Source organism: Tauraco erythrolophus, chromosome 6 (assembly GCF_009769465.1).
Source record: "Tauraco erythrolophus isolate bTauEry1 chromosome 6, bTauEry1.pri, whole genome shotgun sequence".
NCBI lineage: Eukaryota > Metazoa > Chordata > Aves > Musophagiformes > Musophagidae > Tauraco > Tauraco erythrolophus.
This window is the reverse complement of record NC_141470.1, coordinates 15,768,999-15,777,471: the sequence shown is the minus strand read 5'-3', so window position 1 is coordinate 15,777,471 and position 8,473 is coordinate 15,768,999.

The window sequence follows — 8,473 nt, the reverse complement described above, 5'->3', positions numbered from 1 at the left end:
GTGTGGCGAGGTGGCAGAAGTGTGGCGAGGTGGCAGAAGTGTGGCGAAGTGTGGCGAGGTGGCAGAAGTGTGGCGAGGTGTGGCAAGGTGGCAGATGTGTGGCGAGGTGGTAGAAGTGTGGCGAAGTGTGGCGAGGTGGTAGAAGTGTGGCGAGGTGGTAGAAGTGTGGCAGAAGTGTGGCAGAAGTGTGGCGAGGTGGTAGACGTGTGGCGAGGTGGCAGAAGTGTGGCGAGGTGACAGAAGTGTGGCGAGGTGGCAGAAGTGTGGCGAAGTGTGGCGAGGTGGCAGAAGTGTGGCGAGGTGGTAGAAGTGTGGCGAAGCGTGGCGAGGTGGTAGAAGCGTGGCGAGGTGGTAGAAGTGTGGCGAGGTGGTAGAAGTGTGGCGAGGTGTTAGAAGTGTGGCGAAGTGTGGCGAGGTGGTAGAAGTGTGGCGAGGTGGTAGAAGTGTGGCGAGGTGGTAGAAGTGTGGCAAGGTGGTAGAAGTGTGCCAGAAGTGTGGCGAGGTGGCAGTAGTGTGGCGAGGTGGCAGAGGTGTGGCCAGGTGGTAGAAGTGTGGCAGAAGTGTGGCGAGGCGATAGAAGTGTGGCGAGGCGATAGAAGTGTGGCGAGGTGGAGAAGTGTGGCGAGGTGGTAGAAGTCTGCCAGAAGGGTGGCGACGTGTTAGAAGTGTGGCGAGGTGGCAGAAGTGTGGCAGAAGTGTGGCGAGGTGGCAGAAGTGTGGCGAGGTGGTAGAAGTGTGGCGAAGTGTGGCGAGGTGGCAGAAGTGTGGCAAAGTGTGGCGAGGTGGTAGAAGTGTGCGAAGTGTGGCGAGGGTGGTAGAAGTGTGGCGATGTGGCAGAAGTGTGGCTAAGTGTGGCGAGGCGGCAGAAGTGTGGGCGAAGTGTGGCGAGGCGGCAGAAGTGTGGCGAAGTGTGGCGAGTGGCAGAAGTGGTGGCGAAGTTGCGAGCTGGTAGAAGTGTGGCGAAGTGTGCGAGGTGGTAGAAGTGGTGGCGAGGTTGGTAGAAGTGTGACGAAGTGTGGCGAGGTGGTAGAAGTGTGGCAAGTGGTAGAATTATGGCAGAAGTGTGGCGAGGTGGCGAAGTGTGGCGAGGTGGTAGGAGTTTGGCGAGGTGGTAGAAGTGTGACGAGGTGGTAGACGTGTGGCGAGGTGGTAGACGTGTGGCGAGGTGGTAGAAGTGTGGCAAGATGGTAGAAGTGTGGCGAAGTGTGGCGAGGTGGCAGAAGTGTGGCGAAGTGTGGCAAGATGGTAGAATGTGTGCGAAGGTGTGGCGAGGTGGCAGAAGTGTGGCGAAGTGTGGCGAGGTGGCCGAAGTCTGGCGAAGTGTGGCGAGGTGGCAGAAGTGTGGCGAAGTGTGGCGAGGTGGCCGAAGTCTGGCGAAGTGTGGCGAGGTGGCAGAAGTGTGGCGAAGTGTGGCGGGGTGGCAGAAGTGTGGCGAAGTGTGGCAAGGTGGTACAAGTATGGCAGAAGTGTGGCGAGGTGGTAGAAGTGTGGCGAGGTGGTAGAAGTGTGGCGAGGTGGTAGAAGTGTGGCGAAGTTTGGCGAGGTGGTAGGGCTGTGGCGAGGTGTGGCGAAGTGGTAGAAGTGCGGCAGAAGAGTGGCGAAGTGGTAGAAGTGTGGCAGAAGTGTGGCGAGGTGGTAGAAGTGTTACAGAAGTGTGGCGAGGTGGTAGAAGTGTGGCAGAAGTGTGGCGAGGCGGTCGAAGTGTGGTGAGGTGGAAGAAGACTGACAGAAGTGTGGCGAGGTGGCAGAAGTGTGGCTAAGTGTGGCGAGGTGGCAGAAGTGTGGCGAAGTGTGGCGGGGTGGCAGAAGGTGGCGAAGTGTGGCGAGGTGGTAGAAGTGTGGCGAAGTGGTAGAAGTGTGGCGAGGTGGTAGAAGTGTGGCGAAGTGGTAGATGTGTGGCGAAGTGTGGCGAGGTGGCGAAGTGTGGCGAGGTGGTAGGAGTGTGGCGAGGTGGTAGGAGTGTGGCGAGGTAGTAGAAGTGTGGCGAGGTGGTAGACGTGTGGCGAGGTGGTAGACGTGTGGCGAGGTGGTAGAAGTGTGGCAAGGTGGTAGAAGTGTGGCGAAGTGTGGCGAGGTGGTAGAAGTGTGGCGAGGTGGTAGAAGTTTGGCGAAGTGTGGCGAGGTGGTAGAAGTGTGGCGAGGTGGTAGAAGTGTGGCGAAGTGTGGCGAGGTGGTAGAAGTGTGGCGAAGTGTGGCGAGGTGGTAGAAGTGTGGCGAAGTGTGGCGAGGTGGTAGAAGTGTGGCGAAATGTGGCGAGGTGGTAGAAGTGTGGCGAAGTGTGGCGAGGTGGCAGAAGTGTGGCGAGGTGGAAGAAGTGTGGCGAAGTGTGGCGAGGTGGTAGAAGTGTGGCAAAGTGTGGCGAGGTGTAGAAGTGTGGCGAAATGTGGCGAGGTGGTAGAAGTGTGGCGAAGTGTGGCGAGGTGGTAGAAGTGTGACGAGGTGGTAGAAGTGTGGCGAGGTGGTAGACGTGTGGCGAGGTGGTAGACGTGTGGCGAGGTGGTACAAGTGTGGTGAGGTGGTAGAAGTGTGGCGAAGTGTGGCGAGCTTTTAGAAGTGTGGCGAGGTGGTAGAAGTGTGGCGAGGTGTGGCGAGGTGGTAGAAGTGTGGCGAAGTGTGGCGAGGTGGCAGAAGTGTGGCGAGGTGAAGAGTGTGGGCGAAGCGTGGCGAGGTGGTAGAAGTTTGGCGAAGTGGTAGAAGTATGGAGAAGTGTGGCGAGGTTGTAGAAGTATGGCAGAAGTGTGGCGAATTGTAGAAGTGTGGCGAAGTGTTGCGAGTTGGTAGAAGTGTGGCGAGGTGGTAGAAGTATGGCAGAAGTGTGGCAAGGTGGTAGAAGTGTGGCAAAAGTGTGGCGAGGTGGTAGAAGTGTGGCAGAAGAGTGGCGAGGTGGTAGAAGTGTGGCAGAAGTGTGGCGAGGCGGTACAAGTGTGGCGAGGTGGTAGAAGAGTGGCAGTAGTTTGGGCGAGGTGGCAGAAGTGTGGCGAAGTGTGGCGAGGCGGCAGAAGTGTGGCGAAGTGTGGCGAGGTGGTAGAAGTGTGGCGAAGTGTGGCGAGGTGGTAGAAGTGTGGCGAAGTGTGGCGAGGTGGTAGAAGTGTGGCGAAGTGTGGTGAGGTGGTAGAGTGTGGCGAAGTGTGGGCGAGGTGGTAGAAGTGTGGCAGAAGTGTGGCGAGGTGGTAGAAGTGTGGCAGAAGTGTGGCGAGGCGGTAGAAGTTTGGCGAGGTGGTAGAAGAGTGGCAGAAGTGTGGCGAGGTGGCAGAAGTGTGGCGAAGTGTGGCGAGGTGGCAGAAGTGTGGCGAAGTGTGGCGAGGTGGTAGAAGTGTGGCGAAGTGTGGCGGGTGGTAGAAGTGTGCGAAGAGTGTCGAGGTGGTAGAAGTGTGGCAAGGTGGTAGAAGTATGGCAGAAGTGTGGCGAGGTGGTAGAAGTGTGGCGAGGTGGTAGAAGTGTGGCGAGGTGGTAGAAGTGTGGCGAAGTGTGGCGAGGTGGTAGGAGTGTGGCGAGGTGGTAGAAGTGTGGCGAGGTGGTAGAAGTGTGGCGAGGTGGTAGACCGTGTGGCGAGGTGGTAGAAGTGTGGCGAGCTGGTAGAAGTATGGTAGAAGTGTAGCGAGGTGGTAGAAGTGTGGCGAAGTGTGGCGAGGTGGTAGAAGTGTGGCGAGGTTGTAGAAGAGTGGCAGTAGTTTGGCGAGGTGGCAGAAGTGTGGCGAAGTGTGGCGAGGCGGCAGAAGTGTGGCGAAGTGTGGCGAGGTGGTAGAAGTGTGGCAAAGTGTGTGAGGTGGTAGAAGTGTGGCGAAGTGTGGCGAGGTGGTAGAAGTGTGGCGAAGTGTGGCGAGGTGGTAGAAGTGTGGCGAGGTGGTAGAAGTATGGCAGAAGTGTGGCGAGGTGGTAGAAGTGTGGCGAGGTGGTAGAAGTGTGGCGAAGTGTGGCGAGGTGGTAGAAGTGTGGCGAGGTGGTAGAAGTGTGGCAAGGTGGTAGAAGTATGGCAGAAGTGTGGCGAGTTGGTAGAAGTATGGCAGAAGTGTTGCGAGGTTTTAGAACTGTGGCGAGGTGTTAGAAGTGTGGCGAAGTGTGGCGAGGTGGTAGAAGTGTGGCGAGGTGGTAGAAGTGTGGAAGAAGTGTGGCGAAGTGGTAGAAGTGTGGCAGAGATGTGGCGAGGCGGTAGAAGTGTGGCGAGGTGGTAGAAGAGTGGTAGAAGTGTGGCGAGATGGCAGAAGTGTGGCAAAGTGTGGCCAGGTGGCAAAAGTGTGGCGAAGTGTGGCGAGGTGGCAAAAGTGTGGCGAAGTGTGGCGGGGTGGTAGAATTGTGGCGAAGTGTGGCGAGGTGGTACAAGTGTGGCAAGGTGGTAGAAGTATGGCGAAGTGTGGCGAGGTGGTAGAAGTGTGGCGAGGTGGTACAAGTATGGCAGAAGTGTGGCGAGGTGGTAGAAGTGTGGCGAGGTGGTAGAAGTGTGGCGAAGTGTGGCGAGGTGGTAGAATGTGTGGCGAAGTGTGGTGAGGTGGTAGAAGTGTGGCGAGGTGGTAGAAGTGTGGCGAGGTAGTAGAAGTGTGACAGAAGTGTGGCGAGGTGGTAGAACTGTGGCAGAAGTGTGGCGAGGTGGCAGAAGTGTGGCGAGGTGGCAGAAGTGTGGCGAGATGGCAGAAGTGTGGCGAGGTGGCAGAAGTGTGGCGAAGTTTGGCGAGGTGGTAGAAGTGTGGCGAGGTGTGGCGAAGTGGTAGAAGTGTGGCGAAGTGTGGCGAGGTGGTAGAAGTGTGGCAGAAGTGTGGCGAGGTGGTAGAAGTGTGGCAGAAGTGTGGCGAGGCTGTAGAAGTGTGGCGAGGTGGTAGAAGAGTGACAGAAGTGTGGCGAGGTGGCGAAGTGTGGCGAGGTGGTAGGAGTTTGGCGAGGTGGTAGAAGTGTGAAGAGGTGGTAGACGTGTGGCGAGGTGGTAGACGTGTGGCGTGGTGGTAGAAGTGTGGCAAGATGGTAGAAGTGTGGCGAAGTGTGGCGAGGTGGCAGAAGTGTGGCGAAGTGTGGCGAGGTGGCAGAAGTCTGGCGAAGTGTGGCGAGGTGGCAGAAGTGTGGCGAAGTGTGGCGAGGTGGCAGAAGTGTGGCGAGGTGGCGAAGTGTGGCGAGGTGGTAGGAGTTTGGCGAGGTGGTAGAAGTGTGACGAGGTGGTAGACGTGTGGCGAGGTGGTAGACGTGTGGCGAGGTGGTAGAAGTGTGGTAAGATGGTAGAAGTGTGGCGAAGTGTGGCGAGGTGGCAGAAGTGTGGCGAAGTGTGGCGAGGTGGTAGAAGTGTGGCGAGGTGGTAGAAGTGTGGCGAGGTGGTAGAAGTGTGGCGAAGTGTGGCGAGGTGTAGAAGTATGGCAGAAGTGTGGCGAATTGGTAAAAGTGTGGCGAAGTGTTGCGAGGTGGTAGAAGTGTGGCAGAAGTGTGGCAAGGTGGTAGAAGCGTGGCACAAGTGTGGTGAGGTGGTAGAATTGTGGCAGAAGTGTGGCTAGGCGGTAGAAGTGTGGCGAGGTGGGTAGAAAGTGGCAGAAGTGTGCGAGGTGGCAGAAGTGTGGCGAAGTGTGGCGAGGTGGCAGAAGTGTGGCGAAGTGTGGCGAGGTGGCAGAAGTGTGGCGAAGTGTGCCGAGGTGGCAGAAGTGTGGCGAAGTGTGGCGAGGTGGCAGAAGTGTGGCGAAGTGTGCCGAGGTGGTAGAAGTGTGGCGAAGTGTGGCGAGGTGGTAGAAGTGTGGCGAGGTGGTAGAAGTGTGGCAAAGTGTGGCGAGGTGGTAGAAGTGTGGCAGAAGTATGGCGAGGTGGCAGAAGTGTGGCGAGGTGGCAGAAGTGTGGCGAGGTGGTAGAAGTGTGGCGAAGTTTGGCGAGGTGGTAGAAGTGTGGCGAGGTGTGGCGAAGTGGTAGAAGTGCGGCAGAAGTGTGGCGAAGTGGTAGAAGTGTGGCAGAAGTGTGGCGAGGTGGTAGAAGTGTGGCAGAAGTGTGGCGAGGTGGTAGAAGTGTGGCAGAAGTGTGGCGAGGCGGTCGAAGTGTGGCGAGGTGGAAGAAGACTGACAGAAGTGTGGCGAGGTGGCAGAAGTGTGGCTAAGTGTGGCGAGGTGGCAGAAGTGTGGCGAAGTGTGGCGAGGTGGCAGAAGGGTGGCGAAGTGTGGCGAGGTGGTAGAAGTGTGGCGAGGTGGTAGAAGTGTGGCGCAGTGTGGCGAGGTGGTAGAAGTGTGGCAAGGTGGTAGAAGTGTGGCGAAGTGTGGCGAGGTGGTAGAAGTGTGGCGAGGTGGTAGAAGTGTGGCAAGGTGGTAGAAGTGTGGCGAAGTGTGGCGAGGTGGTAGAAGTGTGGCAAGGTGGTAGAAGTATGGCAGAAGTGTGGCGAGGTGGTAGAAGTTTGGCGAAGTGTGGCGAGGTGGTAGAATTGTGGGCAAGGTGGTAGAAGTGTGGCGAAGTGTGGCGAGGTGGTAGAAGTGTGGCGAAGTGTGGCGAGGTGGTAGAAGTGTGGCGAAGTGTGGCGAGGTGGTAGAAGTGTGGCGAAATGTGGCGAGGGTGGTAGAAGTGTGGCGAAGTGTGGCGAGGTGGTAGAAGTGTGGCGAGGTGGTAGAAGTGTGGCGAGGTGGTAGACGTGTGGCGAGGTGGTAGACGTGTGGCGAGGTGGTACAAGTGTGGTGAGGTGGTAGAAGTGTGGCGAAGTGTGGCGAGGTTTTTAGAAGTGTGGCGAGGTGGTAGAAGTGTGGCGAGGTGTGGCGAGGTGGTAGAAGTGTGGCGAAGTGTGGCGAGGTGGCAGAAGTGTGGCGAGGTGGAAGAAGTGTGGCGAAGCGTGGCGAGGTGGTAGAAGTTTGGCGAAGTGGTAGAAGTATGGGAGAAGTGTGGCGAGGTTGTAGAAGTATGGCAGAAGTGTGGCGAATTGGTAGAAGTGTGGCGAAGTGTTGCGAGGTGGCAGAAGTGTGGCGAGGTGGTAGAAGTGTGGCAGAAGTGTGGCGAGGCGGTCGAAGTGTGGCGAGGTGGAAGAAGACTGACAGAAGTGTGGCGAGGTGGCAGAAGTGTGGCTAAGTGTGGCGAGGTGGCAGAAGTGTGGCGAAGTGTGGCGGGGTGGCAGAAGGGTGGCGAAGTGTGGCGAGGTGGTAGAAGTGTGGCGAGGTGGTAGAAGTGTGGCGCAGTGTGGCGAGGTGGTAGAAGTGTGGCAAGGTGGTAGAAGTATGGCAGAAGTGTGGCGAGGTGGTAGAAGTTTGGCGAAGTGTGGCGAGGTGGTAGAATTGTGGCAAGGGTGGTAGAAGTGTGGCGAAGTGTGGCGAGGTGGTAGAAGTGTGGCGAAGTGTGGCGAGGTGGTAGAAGTGTGGCGAAGTGTGGCGAGGTGGTAGAAGTGTGGCGAAATGTGGCGAGGTGGTAGAAGTGTGGCGAAGTGTGGCGAGGTGGTAGAAGTGTGGCGAGGTGGTAGAAGTGTGGCGAGGTGGTAGACGTGTGGCGAGGTGGTAGACGTGTGGCGAGGTGGTACAAGTGTGGTGAGGTGGTAGAAGTGTGGCGAAGTGTTGCGAGGTTTTAGAAGTGTGGCGAGGTGGTAGAAGTGTGGCGAGGTGTGGCGAGGTGGTAGAAGTGTGGCGAAGTGTGGCGAGGTGGCAGAAGTGTGGCGAGGTGGAAGAAGTGTGGCGAAGCGTGGCGAGGGTGGTAGAAGTTTGGCGAAGTGGTAGAAGTATGGGAGAAGTGTGGCGAGGTTGTAGAAGTATGGCAGAAGTGTGGCGAATTGGTAGAAGTGTGGCGAAGTGTTGCGAGGTGGTAGAAGTGTGGCGAGGTGGTAGAAGTATGGCAGAAGTGTGGCAAGGTGGTAGAAGTGTGGCGAAGTGTAGCGAGGTGGTAGAAGTGTGGCGAAGTGTGGCGAGGTGGTAGAAGTGTGGCGAGGTGGTAGAAGTATGGCAGAAGTGTGGCGAGGTGGCAGAAGTGTGGCGAGGTGGTAGAAGTGTGGCGAAGTGTGGCGAGGTGGTAGAAGTGTGGCGAGGTGGTAGAAGTGTGGCAAGGTGGTAGAAGTATGGCAGAAGTGTGGCGAGGTGGTAGAAGTATGGCGAAGTGTGGCGAGGTGGTAGAAGTGTGGCGAGGTGGTAGAAGTGTGGAAGAAGTGTGGCGAAGTGGTAGAAGTGGTGGCAGAGATGTGGCGAGCCGGTAGAAGTGTGGCGAGGTGGTAGAAGAGTGGTAGAAGTGTGGCGAGATGGCAGAAGTGTGGCAAAGTGTGGCGAGGTGGCAGAAGTGTGGCGAAGTGTGGCGGGGTGGTAGAATTGTGGCGAAGTGTGGCGAGATGGTACAAGTGTGGCAAGGTGGTAGAATTATGGCAGAAGTGTGGCGAGGTGGTAGAAGTGTGGCGAGGTGGTAGAAGTGTGGCGCAGTGTGGCGAGGTGGTAGATGTGTGGCGAAGTGTGGTGAGGTGGTAGAAGTGTGGCGAGGTTGGTAGAAGTGTGGCGAGGTAGTAGAAGTGTGACAGAAGTGTGGCGAGGTGGTAGAACTGTGGCAGAAGTGTGGCGAGTGGCAGAAA